The following is a 21,263-nucleotide window of genomic DNA, read 5'->3' as shown; positions in this document are numbered from 1 at the left end:
AAGGCAGGATGAGTAGGAAAAAGGAATATGACCTATTTAGCATGGAGAAGAACAGAGAGAAGTGAAGACTCAAGGTGAAGACTGCTGTTATGACTCTGGGTAAGACCTTTTCTTACACTCCCTCCTGAAACTTTTCTCTCTGAAAAATTGGTAAACTTCTGGAACAACTCTCTGAGAACTGTGAGACTTATGTGTCCACTGTTGTGTGACTGAGGTGACACTATAAACAGACAAGATTTTCAGTAATGCTAGAGAAATAATTTACATGGAGGAATAAATAATAAAGTTCAAAATAAGAGTGCTGCATTTATCTTAGAGAGACGTTCAAAGTTTTCACAGGTTTTTGAATGCTTCAGTTCAGGGAGAAAATCTCAGCTTTACAGTAGTCAATGATCCCTTCTGTCACAATGACAATAAAGCCGGAATTTTACCCAAGGAGTACAGAACAGCTAGAATATTCAGTGTATTCTGACGAAAGGTTATTTTCAAAGACTTCAACTTCCTTTTCTTTCTCTCTCTGTAATGGTTCTCACAGCGCCTACAGCAGATATTTGGGTGTAAAAGCTCTCTAAAAGATGCTCCTTTCCCCTATGAAAATATCATCCTTAATTGCTTTATGAAAGGCCTGTAGGGCTTCCACCTCTATTCACCTGGGCCTCCCACTACCAGAAAATAGTTCTTTGATCTGTACAGTTCCCTCACTGCATTATAATGAGTTTGTAAAATCATTTCTTCTTCCCCCATTCCCCCCACCCCCCGCCACTGGTTTCCATCTGAACTGTGAGTTGTATTAGCTTTTCCTTTATAACCTCCTTTTCAGTAGTACTGTACACGTCTTAGCCAAATGGAACTCCTGCAGCTCACAGATGACAGTAATGCTGAGGAGACTCCCAAGTCCAGACTCCCAAGTACTTCTTGCTGTCATCATCGGAGTGGGGCCAGCCAGTATCCTTTACTGAAAACAAGACTCTGAAAGAAGTTGGGTTCATGCTCTCATTTAAGGCTGAAGAAGTAATGACAAAGCAGTACAGAGTGGGCATACTTAGATTAATGTGGAAATATTTTAATTAGAATGAGAAGATATCAATATACACAGTTAACTTTTGTTAGATTTTTTTGGTATGATCAGAGGTAACATGATAAGAGAAGTTAAGGATGTGCAGTATATACTGAACCTGGTTAATTGCTTATACTCTTAAAACAAACAAGGTTATTCTATGCTTCAGCATACATAGTGGTTCAATTACATCATGTTTATAGAAGAGCTTCACCTCTCATATACTGGAAATCTGGAAGGCATGTTGACTACAGAAAATTTTTACTCCCTTTCACATCATTACCAGCTTTCCAAAAGCAAACGTAGGTCATTAAAACATAACCAGGAGGATGTATTGTTTGTTAATTACATTTAAGCTGATAAAAAGTCATATGAGTGAATACAATATTGAGAAAGCAGATGGCTGAGATGGTGATGTATGAACCTGAGACAACTGCAGATATCACTTGTGTAGTTTCAGTATGCAGCATGGTATTTAGTAGTATTCACTGACTTCTTCCAAGGAAAGTTTTCTGTAATCTGCTGATGCATCAGTGCGTTACTTCGGAACTGTGTCATAATCTTGCTGAAAGCTATTGTAAGCAATGACATCACAGGTTGAAAATTAAATTTATTACCATATCTGACAAAGTGAGAGCAGTATCATAAAAAAAACCCATCATATGGGGTTTTTAATAATTTATTCAGTCTACCTCTCAGTGCCAAAACTTAGTGTGTAGGAAAGGTTCAGGAATGCAGGAGAAAATGATCTCTTTATGACTGGACATCTGAGACATTCCAAATGACTTCTGAAGTTAAGAGCTCATTACCCTGTGGAAATCACCTTATGAGTTCACTATTATTTTTTTTTTTTCCTAATACAATTCTATTCAGCATTCCGTTTCCTCTGCAAAGATACACAGTGGTCCTATGAGACACCACATCCGTGTATCCTAAGACTTCTACAGGTAGGGTGTCTCCACAGTAAGATTGTTCTCTTTGTTCCCCCAACAGTTACCTTTGACACCTAGGAACCCAGAAGTAGTATTTTCCCAATAGTTACTGAAACCATTAGTCAGAATTAACTGACAATTGCAGAGTTCGTCATCCACATATGTGTCATAACCTTCTTCTACTTGTTAAAGTATTTTAAACTACCAGTTATATGAAAACCACTTTGGCAAATATGAAGTTTGTGTCTGTGTAGTACTGCTCAGTAGTTTTACAGTTATAGCTTTTCTAGAAGCAGTATAATGTCTTGCATTTTATATATTTTATAAACTCATGTATATATTTATATGTGTTTATATATATTTATACATATACTTGTATTAAAATGTATATGCAATATATTTAATTGATAACGTGGTATATTTGAACAATTTATACTATGAATTGAAAATGTGTTTTGTTTACATAGGCAGATGTTCATTTAAACAGCTTTCACTGAAAACTTGAACTTGAGATTTTGATATGTTTTCATAGTAAATCTACAAGACTTGCAAACTAAGATTGCTATAAGTTTTCACTATATCTTTTTATGAAAAAAAAAAAGAAAAAATATTAAAGTGAGTATGTGAGTATATTTTAACCAAATAATTTCCAGAGAATTTCAAGCAATTTTTTTTTCCCTGAAATAATAGACTATCAGAAGATTTTAAAATTTATTTATATCATTCATATTATGTGATTATGAATTTTAACCTGATGTTATTCTGGAAGTAAAAGAAGTTCTTACTGCAAGAAAGATCTGCAGATAATGCAATACTCTAAGATATCTTATCATGATATAGCTATATTTTATAGTTATATTATATATATATATTACAGCTCAAACAATAGGTTTAGTGTGTGTATGCATCTCAATTTCTGAGATCTAGTCAAAGAATTGACTCTTTATCTTTCTTAGACTGTATGTATGTTGGCAATCCCATATTTTTCTAGGAAAATAAAAACAAAACAAAACAAAATTGAAAGCAAGAGCTTCATGGTCAACTGTAAATATCATTGTGTTGTTCCACAATAGGATTTTGTTTAAACACACAGTATATTTTCAAAGACAGCATCTGCTGCATGCAATTATGCATTGCATGCATAATTAACTAACTAATTCAAAACTCATAACAAATTTGTGAATTACATTAAAGAAAAACTAATCAAGCAAAGTGCAAAAACTATTATATTTTTCCACAATTTCCTTGTATTTCTATAATAAATTATAAAAAATGTTTGTACATATGCCAAGTTTATAGCACACTGGGTTGGAGCAAACCAACATTTTATTGTAATGTTGAAGCTACTATTATTATTTATTTCTCTTATTTTCCAACATTCCTTCTACAATATCTGAGTTTTCATTTCAATGTTGGCTTTCTTCTTATGCACTGATATGTTTTTAGCCTTTCCATATATTCTTGTATCTCTCATATTCAGCTCACTTTTCAAGTTCTCAGAATACTTTTTATCCCTTTCACATTGTGTAAAATTCAAACTGGAGTGACCAGTAATCATTATACACTAGTGTTACAGTTTTGGTTTGTATGGACACAGAAATAATATTCTGAGATAACTTGTTTAGAAATATAAACAGAATAAATAAACTTTTGTTTATCTGTATATGTAGACCAGCCTAGTAAGAAACCTGTCACTAGTTTTGTCCTGCACTTGCATAAAATCACTAGGAAATAATTGAAATTTCTATAGTAGTAGTTACAGAGCATTTCATAGATCCCAATTAAATATGAAAATGGAAATTATTTCTTAATCAGCATCTTAGATATCAGGATAATTTCCCTTATATGAAAGAAACTTAAGGAAAAAGAAAACATACTCCAGTTTCAGAGGTGGGAGGGGGAGGAGCATTTAGCAAATACCTGTTTGAATGTTTGCTTTGGTCTACTCTAACTATGAAAAGATAACCTGCTGCACGCTCTTGAATACTATATTGGCTTTACATGGCGAGGTGTTGGCAAGGTCCAGATGATCAGGAACCAGAGCTCTTCAACAACAAAAGTCAGAAGCAAAGTGGACTTCTCCAGTTTTCCTCACTTATGCCTGATTTTTTAATGTTAACTGCACTCCTCTAAAAAGGGGAATTCCAATTGGTCCTGATACTGTTTAGCTTGGTTCTGGTTTTATCAGTCATCTTTCTCATTACCGCTGCAGGATGTTCTGCTTATTTGCAGTCCCTTGGGCTTATCTTGAGACTTTTCTTATTTGGATGCCTCCTATGAACAACTACACACACCTTTTCTTGCCCCTTTGGTGGTCAATTTGATCACATATTTATGTAAAATATTTATTAATTATACTTGGATAGGCCATCACAGTGTTACAAGATCACTGGAGTTGCTAGTTATACTATCTTGGTACACCTATATTTGGGTTAGAAATAAATATTATTTATACTCTGATTAGCGTACTTCTAAATCATAAGGCAGGGAGCTCTACTTTGGCTACAATAGAGAAAGAGACCAATTTTTCTTTTCTTTGTGTGAAACACCCATCTTAAAAGGTCCTACATTGGATGCACTTTTTTTTTTTATAATTACATCAGCTTGGCAGCCCACAATCACCTTGCAATGCACTTTCATACATGTATGTACGCATTATGATACTAAGATAGCCAGGTCTTTCTCTTTCTTGCCATTTTCAAATGACAGGGTTTTATTTTGTATCTGAAAAGTTTGACATTCATTCTCTATATGGTCCTTCATTTTATAGCACTGAATTTTGTGTCATTTACTCTGATTCTCAAGGTTATTTCTTTATCTGATCCATTTCTTTCAGTAATGTTTAACTAAATCAATGTATCATCAGCAAATTGTATTCTTGCTTCACAGCAGGAGTCTTCTTTCTTGCCTAGCTACCCAAATGGAATGGAATTTCAAGAAGTCCCTTTTCTGTGTAAGAACTGATTCTGCTCTTCTTTTCTTTATTACTTTTAAATATGGAAGATATGACAAAAATCAATCTGCAGTATATTTAAGTCTTTGAATAAAGACCCCACAGACGTCAGTTAGAACTGTCCCTTTGCTTCAGTGTAGTTTAGTTAAGACTATCACATCTTAGAAAAAGCTCTGAAGTGTAATTAGTAAAAAGTATTTCTTACAATAGTAGGAGAAAACAGTATTTTTTTAACAGTCTTTTTGGCAAGACACAGATAATATAATGAGAGAAATCCAAACAGTAAATAATATTACCTATCTAATTATCAATATTTTTACTTTTAAATTGGATAAGCAAGATGTATAAATCAAAACCTCCTGATACACTGTATGATAATTTTCAGTCCATTCGTTAAATGAACTGGGACAACTGATTTATATTTTAAGCACTGGTACTACAGCTATGCTTGCTGCTGTGCTGGGATAAAGTTTTATGTTTTTCCTGTGAACTTCAGGCTTTTAGTGTTGAAAGACTGACAGTCAGGATTAATAATTTAAAGTAACTGAAAAATATAATTTGAAAATAAATAGAAATATGCCCAGCTGGCCTTGGACAATGAAGAAATGTCTAATGCCATATGCTGTAAATGGTAAACACAATCACTGATCAAGGCATGCATTAGGAAAACTCATATACATTACATGTATGTGATTGTCTTTTATAGGATTCCTTGTGTTAGTGTAAAACGCAATTATAAAAGTTACCATTGTATTGAGGTCAGCGTCAGTAATCCTCTTTGCTTTCAGTTTTCAAAAAAAATAAACAGAGGAATATTTATTTCTAAAAGTTGAAAAGTTGAGATTTGTCTTCATTCACTTTTTAAAGTGCTCAGAGGCTTTCTCCATGATAATCACAGAAAATTATAGAAAATAGCAGTGTGAGTTATTTTTTCAGTGTGATAAGCAATGCTGAAGTTGATTAAATAAGTACGATTTGAAAGAAAATTAAAAAGCAGGTAACATATTGAAAGAATATAAGAAAAATATCATAAGAAGTCTGTTTGAACACTAATCACACATATAGTAAAGAATATAGTAATTTAAGCAATCTATAGTTTTTTAATTTTGAGCTTGATCTGTATTGTTAGACCTTATTGTAAATTGAATCCATCCAGGAAAACTGACAGAAGTACTTATTCTTCAGGCAAAATATTTTTTAAAGTAGAAGTTGCATTTACTATAAAATACAGGCTAATTTTGAATGATCAGAATTTCTTCCAATGGTTCATAAACTTCACGTAGTAAAGGAACACCTTCCTGAACTATGGTGGAAACTGCCTGGTTAATTTTGGAAACTCAGGTAAACAAGATAGCCTAGTATTTTAGTAGTCGAGTAGTCAATAGTCTACTGGAAGTGAAATAAACTTTCCCAAATTCTTGTAATTAATTAGAAGATATATCCAGTACTTTAGTTAATTAACGCAGTTTCATTTAAATTAAAGCCTTATGTTTTGCACAGTGAAAAGGAAATCAAATTTGTTGAAATTCTCACCTTAATGTAGTTTATGGTGAACCTCCCAATGCTTTTAGTAATTTCAGGCTTTTAGCTGAGGATTTTATTCCCTGTAAAAGCCACATATGCCAGTATTGAAATTTTAACTTCAAAATCTTTTCTTAAGTCTTTCATTTTTTTGCAATATTTTTTCACTGGATTCCAATGCATTCTTCCATTTTTTCTGCTTTAACATACAGTTAAGACAGTTTTACATTTACATGCTATGAAACACAGAGAAAGTTACTTGCAATAATAGAAAAGAAGTTGGATAATATGTGGTTGCTATGGTTATTCTTAATGACTGCTTTCTTGAAGATCTGTATTTTCCACTAAGGTGGTCTATAATGAGAGCTTTTATTATTGTAATTCTGCTTCCTTTATGGATTAGTTTATCCATACACTAGTTACATTTTTTTATGAAACTGCATATTCCCTGGGATGTTGACTGTTCTTGATGGGGAACAAATGAAAGTAATCACTAAAGTGAAAAAAATTCTTTTGAAAGATAGGGTTTTTCCTTTGGCAGTGCTGGGGATGAACTGACTAATTTCTTGTAGCAACACCTATTTCCATTTAAATTGTCCCATTGAATAAGAATTACTATATACTAAACACATCGGCTGTGAAACAATTGGGAATGGAGTGATGCTTCCATGATTTTTTCTCTTATTGTCACAAAAAGAAAAAAAAAGAAGAAGAAAAAAAAAGAATCCAATGAAGCTTACTTTCTGCTATTGTCTCCAGCAGAAAAATAAATCTTAAAAAAAAAAAAAAAAAAGAGAGGATTTCTACAAAGCTTACTTTCCTTCTTGGCAGGAAGATGTGACACAAATGAAAGACTCTTAAAAGGTGCCTGCGAGAGACTGAAAGAGTTAATGTCTCAAACATTGTGGTGGGGCAAGTTCTGCTTAAAGACAAACCCTGCACAGCAAGGAACCAAGGTGAAAAGCCCATCAGCTCAGACCTCAGCAACAGGAGGGGGGGGCGTGCTAGAGGGTGCGCAGCTCCCTGTTCTGATAAGCTCTTCTGATACAAAGCTCAAACAATGCCCACATCTGCAGGGAAGGAGAAGTTACTCCACAAACAACCTCCAAGCCCAAAGGCTCACAAACTGCTCATTAGCCTGACCAGTTCGGGTGCCGGCCCGAAGGAGGGGCGAGGATGATAAAAGGACACAAACTGAAGCCCCATGGGCGCAAGCCCACTGGAACCGGACCCCTGGGCTGACTGGACCGACGCTGGACCCAGGACCGGTGAAATCTTTCTCTCTTCCTTTTTCTTTCTCTGTCTTCTCTCTTTCCTTTTCCACAATCCCTATACCTCATCCATTTCAAGACATGAACTGTTGACCAAGTCTGAGACTAAGAGTGGATCCAGCCGCCCCTAGACCCTTCTCTGAGGAGGAGTCTAGAAAGCAAGGGGGTCTGCTCTGAACCTTGGGACTCAATGGGAAGGATCTCTTTATTCCCTGAATTGATATATATGGTTACTGCAGGTTACACGGTTTACAGAAGTAGTCTTTTGCCAACTCTGTTGCAAGAAACCCTACCACCTACTACCATGCCTCCCCAGTTCAGTTTGCTTCTGTCATAAATAAAATCTTTAACTGACCATTTGGTGTCATTACACCTTAATTTAGCCCAAGGGAATTTCGAATTAAACATGACTCCCTGGTCTGTCCAGTCTGGGTTGCAACAGTGCCTTGCATTCCCTGTATTTAGTTGCCCCAAAATGCATGATAAAACATGCTTTTCCCAGAAGGTCTTGTGAGCTTAAACTATGATATATTTACTTGGTTTGGTACCTGGTAGATGTACAGGAGACCTCCAGGTTCCAGCCAGATTTTCAGTAAAATGCTCTTATAAACTGATCAGTAAAACTTTCTGAAAGGTTTGTTACTAAAAATTGTTAAAAATGTTAGAGGAAATCATTATAAAGCCATCAAGCCACAGTTCTGATTTAGATAGGGGTAAATGCATATGTCTTGAAGACTAAAGCAAAACTCCTTCTTCTTACCAAATTCTCACTAATTATATTATTAAACTAATCAAAATGCCACTATAGTTCTAAGTTAAAGAATGGTCATCAGTCTTCATGCTATCTGGAATAATTAAATTTACAGTTAGTGCACCAAACATCATGAATAAAAAAGCAGTTATTTAAGTCCCTGATGAGACAAGAATAAAATGGGTGCCAATAGTAGCAAAGAAGCTTAAGATCAATTTAGAGGAAAGTGTTCTAGCAGTCAGAAAAGTAGAATGATTTACCTCTACATTTTGGAATTCCAGTACTGGTATTTTTTCAGAACAGGTTAGAAAAATGTTTCTTGCACATATAAGTCATTCACCCTATGTTAAGACTTAGAAATTAACTGATTCATTCTCTTCTGTCTCTGAGTTTTCTCCAGTATTGGCTCACATAAAGTGAAGTTCTATTATGAAATAGTTATTTCCTATCCATACGGTAAGATTTTTAGTGGTTGGTATAATTACTGTTATAAGTCCATTTACATAACATATTTGGATCCCCACTACAAAATTAAGTCTATAAACACAGATTTAGAAAATAGAAGGGAAAATGTCTTTAATGGACTATGTATATCAGGGAATCACAGAGTTGAACTGACTAATCTGGTTTTTTTGAAAGTGGTTTTTTTTTTTATAGTCTGTCAAAACTGGTTGATATCTGGGTTTTCATAACATACCTGCTAATCCAGACACTCATTTTTTCCTGATGATTACAGACTGCCATTTAGTCAGCAGCAAAAAAATATCATTTTTAGCTAAACTGAAAAGTCTTCAAGTCTGGATCTTGATGGTCTGACAGGTCTACTTTCTGATTACATTAGTGGTTATCTGAAAAAATCCCTTTTAATATTTATCCTTTCATCAGGTATAAATGCAGGAATGATGCTAAGAATGAGACAGGCAAGCTGCAAATAGTCTGTAATAGACTGATTTTTTATCATGTGAGCTATTGAATTGTTGCTCAGCAAAAGAAAGCAATTAAGCAGCATGTTGGAGGCATAGACAGTTGGTTTGAATCTGTGAATACCAACCATGAATTAGAAAAGAGCAGCAGGCACCTTTTCTCCTCTTTATTTCTTTCACTAGGGCACTTGAATATGAAACCCAAAGCCCAGCCCAGAATTTTGCTTTAGCATTACTAAATACTACTGGTCTGAGCTTTTATACTAGCTTAGAAACTTGCTATATGTTAATAGACCACAAAACTTACACACATTTGGGTTATTTTCTTAGCAATTTACCAACCCAGCATTCTACAACAAAATGTGTGGCATTTTGCTAATGCTGATATGACCAACATTTTCAACTCATTGTCATAGAATTTATTGTGAAGTAAATATAAACTGTAGATTGACACTGATCTTTTTTAGTGTAACTGGTGTCAGTTTTTGTTCCCTTTTGTCTTAGTTTACTGAGACGCAGAGTTCTAAGTGTCTGTGCTATTCATTTTTAAGATAATAGCTAATGCCTAATCCTTCATTTTTGGACAGGTTTTGATTTTAAGAGTCCAGACCTGCCGACTGCAAGAAACCTATGATGTTCAAAATGGAAAGGAATTTTAGGAGAAGAATAGTACTAATTCAAGGAGTCAATAAGTAATACAAATGTGATTTCTTATTCAGTCAAATATCCTTTCTAATGATTCTTTATGGTGAACTATATCACCATCCTTCTGCTGAGTGGTGGTAGCTTCTAAAGTGCTGGAAATTGGTTTCTTATGAATTGGTTTTTCCCAATGCAAAGTCTGAAAATATTGATATTTGATTTATATACAGATGTTTAGTAATGATAGAATGAATGTGATCACAAAGAATAGGTGGAAAACCCTTTTTTTTATTAGAAAGGTCATCCCAAGAGTTTGGCTGTCAGAGCAGTGGTTTCAAGACTGGCATTGCTTTAGGAAACACAACAGCAAATGCAAAATTCACTGGTATTTTCTAACTATAAACATTTTTTAAAAAACTACATAAGATAACCAGAATTCCAAATTTCTTTTTATGAAGCTAAAAATTGTACACATTAAGCAAGGTGTAAGTCTATATGTAACAGCACCATCTGGTGACCCGGTCATAGCAATGCTATATACAGATATGTACAGATTAAAAAAAAATTCTCCTGGCTATCTCAGAAAATGGTTCCGCTGGATATAAAAAATATGCACTGTACCCAAAATATATCTGGCCCCAGTATTCATTTACAAGTTAAATATGATGAGCAAGTGGCCAGTAGCTTCAGTCTTTGTGGATTCCCAATAAATTTTGTAAGATGAAGCCCAATTTACATATAGACTTATGACTCAGGAAAAGACAATGTGTAGCCTAGCTTTTGTGATGGTTACAATCCCTCTGTTATAGTTTTATTTTAGGTAGAGATAAAAGAAGACATAGACTCCATGTAACCCATCTTAAAAAGGACAGCCTTAGTGTACATTAAGAAAATTTTAATGGTATTAATTTATGTGAGGGCTACATCCATTTCACAGCACTATTTCAACACTGTCAGTGAATCTTTTCTAAGTTTACTTTCCTCTGTTAAGACTTGTGCTTCAGCTAATGTAGATTCTCCTTCCTTCCTTTTTCCCCTGAGAAATGTTAACACCCTGTGTTTCACCAGTCAACAGTAACTCTTGTAGATATACACCACTGTAGCCTTTGATATGGTTTGCTTAAACAGCAGAGCAAATAATTGAAACTAGTCCCCTTGAAATCAGCTGAGATTTCAGCAGGCCTGAAAAAAGAACCGATTTGTAGCTGAATGCTTTCCAAGCAATCTGTTTAGTTCTGCATGTGCTTCAACTCAATTTCATGGTAATTTCATAAGGAGGTTGTATTTTAATCCAGTGTGCTGCAGAGCTGAAGCTTTTACCCTTTTATTTAAGTAATACAGTTGGAACATTTTTTTATGCCACTTTAGTTAGTAATATGAATTATTGTTGCAGCACATTTTCAATTTGTCTGTGTTTTAAATATCTCCCAATAGATTCCCAATTAGTTTCTTTCCCAATACAGAGCAGCTAGCAATGTATATAAAGTTATCCATTTAATTCAAGTGTTTTTCCCCTTATCTTGTCTCTTTTCTTTTTTTTTTTTCCCCAAAAGCTAATTTGCGAAGTGTATCCACTTAGCTAATGACAGACAACTTATATAAGGTAGAAGTAAATTGACCAGTGGGGTTAAGATCAAAACCTGGGAGAAAATATTTTTGTATTATAATGAGTAGTTAGTAAATGAAAGATGCTTGTTTGAAAATCAGCTTATAGTGCCAAGTTCCATAGATAAATTACAGAAGTGTCTCAAATTGGTTTGCTTTCTCTCTGGACCACTCTGTTGTTCATGTTTTACAAGGAAGATTATTTGTTCAGCTTGGGAAACACAAACAACAAAAGTGAAATAACAAATTAATGAAGGAAAAAAGGAATGGTAAAAAATTGCCTAATTGCATCATGTTATTCATAGTCATTTTTAGAGTAAAAGAAGAAAGAACATTTTTAACAGACAAAAAAGAGGTATGTATATTCAACAGTATTTTTAGACCTGTTGGACACAAAGACCTGTAGCATGTACTTATAATATTGTCCACAGCACATAGATAAATGTTTTCTGTTAGAAAGCATTTACCATATCTGTAGAGAAAAGAAGTCAATGATTGATTTGTAAAGACCATATTTTTATTCAGGATACTAATGGCCTTTGATTATTATGGTTTTTTATCAGTGGAAAAGGGTAAAACATCTTTCCTTTCCCAGCATGTCTGTCTGGATGTGATTCATGCTTGAGGCCTTGGCTGAAAGTCAAGCTAGGTATTGTGGAATTAGTATAATTCTCTCAACTGTTGTACTTTTTGTTTATACCTTCACTGTATATCAAGATGGATCCTCAGTAATACTCAGTTGTTAGCCATCTACCTTTGCCAAAAGTCAGGATGAGGTTATTTGCTTGCTTTTCTTCTGTTTGTATTCTGTATGTATATATACAGAAAATTAGACTGAACTGTTCTATATATATGCATATAAAGATTTGCTTAATTTTTCTCTCTTTAAGGTGGTTCATGTTTCCTCATCAACTGTTCATCTCACTATCATTATAGCCTTTCCGCCATTGTTACTAGAGATTACTGACACTTACTCTTCTTAACATTAGGTAAATTTAGAATCCATTTGAATGCAGAATGCATTCATGTACTCTGGCTAAAGCATGTTGTTGGCATAATTCATTCCTGGAAAAATATCATACCAGCTCTTTATATATGTTCCTGTCCTTTGAATATAGATAATTAGTTTAGATTTGATCTTCAGTATAAATTACTCTGTCATTTGAACCTCAGATAGCTATGCTATTACTACCTTTCTTATTCATCCTAGCAATGAAGATAATTTAGAACATGTTTCTTTTTTTCCTGTGGGCAGGCAGATTTGAATATCGCTGTGCTGAGATCAAGGCATTCTACACAATAGATACTTTAAGTTGACTCATTAAATATTTTACTACAAAACTTGTATTTGTAGAATGTAAGAGTCATTTGAACATAGGTGATGATTGCTCATGGAGGTATCTTTGCTGTATTCGTTTAAATCAATGTATATAATGCAGAAATGAAAAACAATTAAAAAAAATTTTTAATGTAGCATGTAGAAAGTTACAAAAGTCTAGAATTAAAATACTTATTTAACAAAATTAAAATATGTTTCATTGCATATGTATAAGCACACACAGATATATTTAAAGTACAGATATGTGCATACATATATGAATATATAAGTGCACATGTGTATATATGTATATAAATCATGTCATGTATGATATTTGTTTTATTCTTTAATTAATCAACTAATTATATAAAAATCACTTTATCAGGAAGGTGAATAGACAGTTCAAGAAACATGTAAGTATTGCATAAAGTTGTATGAAGCCTGGAGAGGATGAGAATGGAATGGAATAGTTAGCAAAGATTTCTGGTTTCCTTTTTTAATCTTTTCTGAGGAGATAGAAATGATATTTCTTCTTCAGAGGTCAAACATGAATAGATTTTCAAATGACTTTTTTGAATGGATAATCCTAACAGTAACGCGAACCCAGGCAAATTTCATACTTCCGTCTAAAGGAAGTAATAGAAAATTTTTTCTTTAAAGAAAAGTTATTGAAATGGACAGTCATGCCTTAAGGACTGTTTCAGTTTTATCAGTTTCTCTCATTTGGGAGTCTTTCCAGCTAAATGAAAATACAAAACCTTCTTACAGCCTAGCTCTAGTATATAAAGAGACTGCTAAAGCAGAACAGAAAGTTGATCTGGTTCTCTCACAACCTAGAAGGATACCCAGCCCTGATTTTTCTCCACAATAAGTGAAAAAAAATGATTTTTGTTTTGACCATAATCTGCATCCTAAGAAAATTTTGTCAGAATTTATGTTCTTCACTGAAAAAATAGTTACTGAAATTGCAAACTACTTCCTACCTAGCTCAAATGTTGAGTGATACAGTTAAGAAGGAGACATTTCATTTTTCTCCAGAGCTCTCCTATCAGATGTGGAGAACTGATTCTCTTTCTGAAAAAGATTGTGATAGGAACTAACAATTAATGGCCTCTTCTTTATTAAAAAAGATGATAAAAGATAAAGCTGGCCAGCTAGGCTTTTGGGGGAGAGTATGTTGCATCCACTAAATGGGAAAATCCTTAGTTTTCCTGCATGTCTGCAAGTCTGAGGATGCATTTTTTTTTCTATAAAGGCTACGGGTGTAACTCAGATCTGGATCAATTCTGCAGATGCTTGCATCAAGTTCCAAACATCTAGTAAAAACCTGTTCCTTTCCTTTACCATTTAACCATAGGCATTAGAACAGATCAGTTCAGTCTAAAGACACCAATTAGGACAAATCCATAATATTTGTCCAGGCATCACTCAGATGGTTACTGAAATGAAGAATCAGATTTGTGGCAGAAGACCATCTTGAGATGATTCATTTTCTCAAAATGCATAAGGGCTTTTTTTGAAACACAGTTGTGTTAGCACATGTCCAGAAAAGATGGACTTAATATTTCACATGAATCTGAAACATAATGTGCTATGAAGATTAGTTTAACAAAAAATGGTCTGTCTTACATGGTCCCTGTTATACCATGAACATTGTCTGCCTTCCTGTTATACCATGAACATTGTCTGCCTTCCAGGATTTAAACTTTGCTTCACAATACAATGGGATTACAAAAGTTTCCATCAAACATTATGGAAAAGCTATGGAGAAAATAAATGTCCAGAAGGCTTAGCTGAAGATATATAAAAGTATACCTCAAACAAAAAATATGGCAACCTATTAGCTGCTGCTGATATACAGTTTGTCAATAGTACTGAGGCAAGATACAGCAATAGGCTATATTGTGCATTCCCCACCCTTCTTTCCTATAAAGGGAATTGTTCTCCAGGGCATCAACTGAAAGCATGTACAAAAGAAATGAGGTTAGTTTTATTAATTTACTTTCTTCACAACTGAATAGCCATAGCTTTATTCTCTTATTCCCCTTGGCACTACTTTGTTCCATTCTTTAATAACAGTAAATGTGAAAAATCAGGATTTGTTCTATTCAGCTTCATTTCACTTTGAGTGCTGTAGGGAGATGAGATTTGAAATTGTTCACTGTAATGTATAGGATATCTAGCGGATTCACTTTACTGATGATGCAGTATCACTGCAGATGTCTCACTTCAGGTTGTATACCTCTGTAAGAACATTAAGTCTTGAACTCTTGACTCTTTCTGAGTGGCACCCAACAATTTCAAAGGAAGATGTGTAAACAGAATTCCTCCTCAGATAGTTTGTTGTCAATGTAAAGATAACTTGTCCAAAAAGAAAAAAGAGAGGAGAGGAGAGCTAAATGACGAGGAAAAGAACAATTAAACATTGACCGTTTCTCATAACTGATGTATTTCATATCTGCTGACACAGGATTTGAATTGATGCCACTGATATAAGTTAATGAATGGTTTGTGTTCTCAGAATTTGCAAAGACCATAAACCCACATGTGAAATAACTAGTTTTTAAAACATCCATTGGCAAATAACAACTAAGTGAACAAAACTAAATTAAACTCTAATAAACACAGGTATCTGGGATTAAATTAAACTGATTTTACTTTCATTTGAAGAAATGGGAAATTATTTCAGGGATGGAGAAAACCACTTTTAAACAAAACAAAATGCTTTTCTTTGATTTGAATCATTTTAACTGCTTTTTAGGAATATAATGAAAGAAACTTGGAAAAGAGAATCTGGCTTCCAAAGCAAAGAATTAGGTACTCAAAAAATCAGCAAAGACCCTGTGAAGATCAGTGATTAGAGGGGTATTCACTAAAGCCGTGAGAAATCTAATTTTCATTCCTCTTCTTACCTGACTTACACTATGGGCTTAAAAGTAGGTTTTGTACCTCATAAATTAATAGCCTGATCATGGATTAACAAATAACTGGTCTCTTGATCATGCTGTTCCATTAAGCAGTTGAATATCCTTTGGGACTGGTACCAGGTGTGTTCTTATTTCAGGTAAATGACTTTATGAAGAGGATGTTCCTGAATAGCCTTTCAGCATTAATGAATAATTTCATACCACCTCCCACCTCTAAAAAACAGAAAAGCTGCAAAATAAAGGAAAAAATATGGTGTCAATATTACTTAACCGTGTACGTTACATTTACCTTACAATACCTCTTTACATGGGTTATATTTTGAGCACAAAAATAAGAAAATCATAGGGTAGGGTTCATATCACCCAACTTTACAGGCATTGGAGTTTTAATACACTGGAGCTACATTTAATTAGGGATCCAAGTTCCCTTTATATTTAATAGGAGAAAATACTTCTATACTACAATTAATTTCAAACTAAAGTCTATGCTTGCATTTGGTAGACAACTAGCATTCTAGAAGTGCCTATTTCTTTCAGTTAATGACAATGGTAAGCTCAGATAACTAGACATGTTCAGATGCGCATGTCTAATTCCAAAAGGAGATGAGTCTCACATTACTTATATTCCTCTAAGCTGGTCATCCAGGCCTTCAGTAGAAAGGATGGGAATAACGCTGAATATTGTCAAAGACAAAATAAGAGTCTGTTATTAATTTTCACAATTTAGGTGATTTATTCAACTCACTGCCCTTATCAAAATCCTTTGCCTGACAGAAGTAAGACTCTCAAATGCTCATTTTTGGAAAGATTCTTTCTCATGTTGTGAAGGGTACAAAAGCAATTTTGTATGTTTGATCATCCTTATCATTCATCTAGTTATCTGAAGCCACATTGGCTAATTGCAATTCCAGAGCAGCTATCTGGCTCTGTCCTTACCTGACTGCCCCATTCCAACTGATCACCACAGAAACCCTGATATTGTGCAAGGAAACTGTAAGAAAAAAGACCAAGGACAATCAGCCCTTATGTCTTATGGTTACTTCTTTTTTTTTGATCAGTTGTTAAGCTGGTTTAGCAAGGTAAATAAGTTGCTAATTAGAAAGGTCAGTAAGTGATGAAAATATAAAGGTAACTTTGACGAGGTGGACAGAGGAAGCCAGGGAGTTAGTATGAAAAGAGACTGCAGGAGAGGACTGTAATTCAGGAAAAGACAACTCCAAGAGCAAAATGCAGGCTAGTGGTTTTTGTTGTTTTGTTTCGTTTTTTTTTGGGGGGGGGTGGGGGGGGGGGTGTGTTTTTTTGTTGTTGTAGTTGGGGGGTTTTGTTTGGTTTTTTTTATGGTTTTGTTTTATTTTCAGAAGATCATTTCTGCAAGTAGATTCAGTTCTGAAAGTTTTGTCAGTGTGGTAAAAAGTTTTCTGCTTTGTGTCTGCCACCATTATGCTGAAGTGCCAAAGTAAACTGGGCATACTTCAAAGACTTCAGCTGCTGGTAATGAAAAGAAAGGTAGCTGCACATTCCCTGGTACCACTTCACAAGGCTGGAAGTAGTTCCTGCTTTTCTGAAAAAGTGTCCCTGGACTGATTCATTGATTCCTATGGAAACTTTGGACCCCTGTATCCTGTGGAAAACCTGGTTAGAAAAGCACAGGCAAGTATTGTGAAAAAAACATAGGGAACAAATATACTAGTTATTTTTCTTGAATCTCTGCACTTTCAGGTCCAGAACTATCTTCAGTATTCCTCCAATAGGCAATGCAAGAAGCAATTCAATTAAATCTACTTGCTGCAGTATGAGACACTGTGTTTCTACTTTTGGAGGTGTTTAGAGGCTGCTTAAAAGCTGCTAGAACAAATACCTTGGACAGTGTCTGAGGAAAGAAAATTTCACTGTTTCCTAAGATATAATTTAGTGTGAACTCAAGATTTTTGTTGAATTCTCATTTAGCCCTCCTTTATACCTAAATAATGGAGAGAAGTAAACAGTTTTCTAAATTTAGCATGTGTTATTTGGACTTTGACTTACTTCAGGAACCTAGAAGAATCTGCAAGATCCTCCAAATAGTCTCTCCTGACTCTACAGAACACAGCTTTAAGCTACTGCTAGCCATTGGTGAGGCAACCTGCAATCTGCTGAGTGTACCAAGTAGCCCCAAGTAGGCAATTGCTGAGGATTGGTAAAATGAGACAAATGTGTATAGTCTCTGAGAATAGGACATAGATGATTTTCAGTCAAGGGCAAGATGAGTATGTACAGGGAAGGAGGGAACTTTTTCTCCTAAAAGAACCCCCAAATCCTTAGAAAATCCCTAAAAGAACCCAAAAATCTCTAGGATATGTAATCCCTTGAAGACTGTAGACTGACTTCTCTTTTAAAATGCCAGTCTAATTCACTACAGATGTGCACATCATGCAAGCCATTTCCACAAAGCCTTTTTCAGTAATCTGATGATTCATGAATTCAGAACACTGAATGATACAGTAAACTGTAAGGATATGGGCTTCAGATCAATGAGTAGGAGTAAGTAAGGACATCCTTACTTAAGGATCACCTCCCTTAAGGACATAGAAGCCTGTCTACTGACCTGATGGACATCTTTATATAAGATTGTAACTTGAAGCCAAAACTAATTTTTGAGATTAGTTGTATAATTTTTTTGGTCATATAAAACTTTATATATAAATGCAAATGTTTTAAGAACTAATTTTATAAAGTATCTATCATTAAAATAAAAAAAAAAAGTTTTTAATTCCATTCTGAACTGAAGACAGATTTTTAAAGATCAGAATTTTGCAAAATACAATTCTGATTTTCAGCTACAAATACAAATACAGTCAATTTTGTGATTTCCTTGTTTACAGTGCTTTCTTATGAAATTTGAGCCAATAGTGAATGGCCTGGATATCATGATGAGAAGCAGCACTATAAAATCATTAAGGCAAATGTATAAAATTTAAGAATTTTATGATATTCACCCCAATCTTTCATTTCTTTATTTATTATTAGGTTTGGGTTTTAATGATGTTTCAGTATAATGTCTTCTTCGTCACATATCATTTTATAAAACATAATTGTCTGCTAATTTCTTAGCAAATGTTTAAATTACACAGTTTAATAATGGGTACTAATTAATTTAATCATAAAATGTTAATTTTAACAACTATGTAAATGCAGTGTAATTATACAGCTATCGCTTTAATTTCATAAATGTAAAACACATACTGATAAGTATACGTTATTCATCACAGAAACATGGTAGGATGACTACCATGACTGGAGTGCTGCAGTGGATGGCTATAAGCTCTTCAGAAGGGATGGGCAAGGAAGGAGAGGTGGTGGGGTGCCTCTCTATGTTAGGGAGTATTTTGATTGTACAGAGCTACGCGATTGTGATGACAAGGTGGAGTGCTTACGGGTAAGGATGAGAGGGAAGGCCAACAAGGTAGATATCGTGCTTGGAGTCTGTTATAGACCAGCCAACCAGGTTGAAGAGACAGACGAAACATTCTACAAGCGGCTGGCAGTAGTCTCACAATCACGTGCCCTTGTTCTTGTAGGGGACTTCGACTTTCCAGATGTCTGCTGGCAATACAACATGGCAGAGAGCAAGCAGTCTAGGAGGTTCCTGGAGTGTGTGGAAGACGATAACTCCCTGACACAGCTGGTAGGGGACCCTACCAGGGGAGGAGCCTTGCTATCCCTACTGTTTACAAACAGGGAAGAACTGGTGGGAGGCGTGATGCTCGGAGGCCACCTCAGGATTAGCAACCATGAAATGATAGAATTCTCAATTTTTGGTGAGGCAAGGAAGGTGGTCAGCAAAACCACCACTATGGACTTCCAGAGGGCCAATTTTGGCCTTTTCAAGACACTGGTTGAGAGAGTGCCTTGGGAGACAGTCCTGAAGGGCAAAGGGGTCCAGGAAGGCTGGACATTCTTCAGGAAGGAAATCTTAATGGCTTAGGACCAGGCTATTCCCATGCACTGCAAGATGAACCACCAAGAAAGACGACCGACCTGGCTGAACAGGGAGCTTTTGCTGGAACTCAAGAAAAAAAGGAGAGTTATTAATTCTGTTATTATACCTCATAAGAGCTGAACTTTAATTTCACAATTTTCCATTCACCTGTATGATGTCCCTTCCATGATGCTTGGATTTTTTACCTCTTGGAAAGATAGGATTTTCTTGCTGTGGAGCTGGAAGGCTCAAACAATACAGAAAAATGTGGAAGGGGTAAAAAAAAAAAGGAAAAAAAAAAAAGAACATCAGTACAGTCCGTAGGGGATGTCATAGGAACAAATCTCTTTTGTGCTGTTCTGGGGCTTTGGACAAAAAACAATTCTCTCATCTGTATATACATTTAAAAATTCAGATAATGTAAACAAAATCATATTTTAGTTGTTTTTTTTTTTTTTTTAAGGAAAAAAAATGGCAACACCCCCTCTCCACCCATTAGATGCAGCTTCACATATAGTTTCTTTTCTTTACCTAACTTCATTTTGGCTTTTGGCAGTTTTTTTAACAATCTCCTTTAGCAGTATTTGTAGTAACTTTCTTAATCAGGATGCAGTATACTGTATATAAAAAGGAAATAGTTTGTATTTCAGTATAAGAAAATAGAAAGCAGGGGTACTTAGAATCTATAGCCCAATATACTAATATGAAAGCTTTAAAATGTAAGATTACAATAGTGTTAGAGAAGCAGCTGGCTCTACATGCCAACTTTAATAAAGCTATTACAACAGTCCACTAGCCCCAGACCCTACAGTTGCACAATTGGGTTCTGGGTAATTTTTTTAATTTTAAAAGTCAGTTGGATCTACAAGTAGAAATGGGAGCTCCGTGGAGATCTGGTGTATTTTGCTGGTTATGGGTCAAAAGTAGAAATCTAGAAAGGGAACAGGACAGAAGAAATAAGGAGATGAGACACAAAACAACCCAACCAGTGTTTGTAGAGCAAACTATTCCTTTCCAGCTTAGATTCAGAGCTAAAGTGTAAAAATTCAGGATATTATCTTCCTCAAATGTTCAAAGCAAATGTAATGCTCTTTAGGGAACCCAATACAAGCACATATGCAAGCACAAAACTCCTCTATAGACATAAAGTAAAGTTTTAAAATATAAAACAACGTAGATGATCATTCTTCTAGCTGATAGGAGTAGCTTTTAAAGCGTTCCATCCCCTATAAAGCATAATGAGACCATATGACTAGAAGGGATCTTTGGGGTAATTGCCTTCTCCATTATAGTTCAAGGTAACATTTATAAATATATCAAGATCTATAGTAAAAATTGGGTGGGTTTGTTTGTTGTTCTTGTTTTTATCCTCACTACACATCTTTGAATTCTCCCTCACATCTAT

Source organism: Haliaeetus albicilla, chromosome 15, assembly GCF_947461875.1.
Source record: "Haliaeetus albicilla chromosome 15, bHalAlb1.1, whole genome shotgun sequence".
In the NCBI taxonomy this organism is placed as follows: domain Eukaryota; kingdom Metazoa; phylum Chordata; class Aves; order Accipitriformes; family Accipitridae; genus Haliaeetus; species Haliaeetus albicilla.
Note: the sequence above shows the minus strand (reverse complement) of the source record.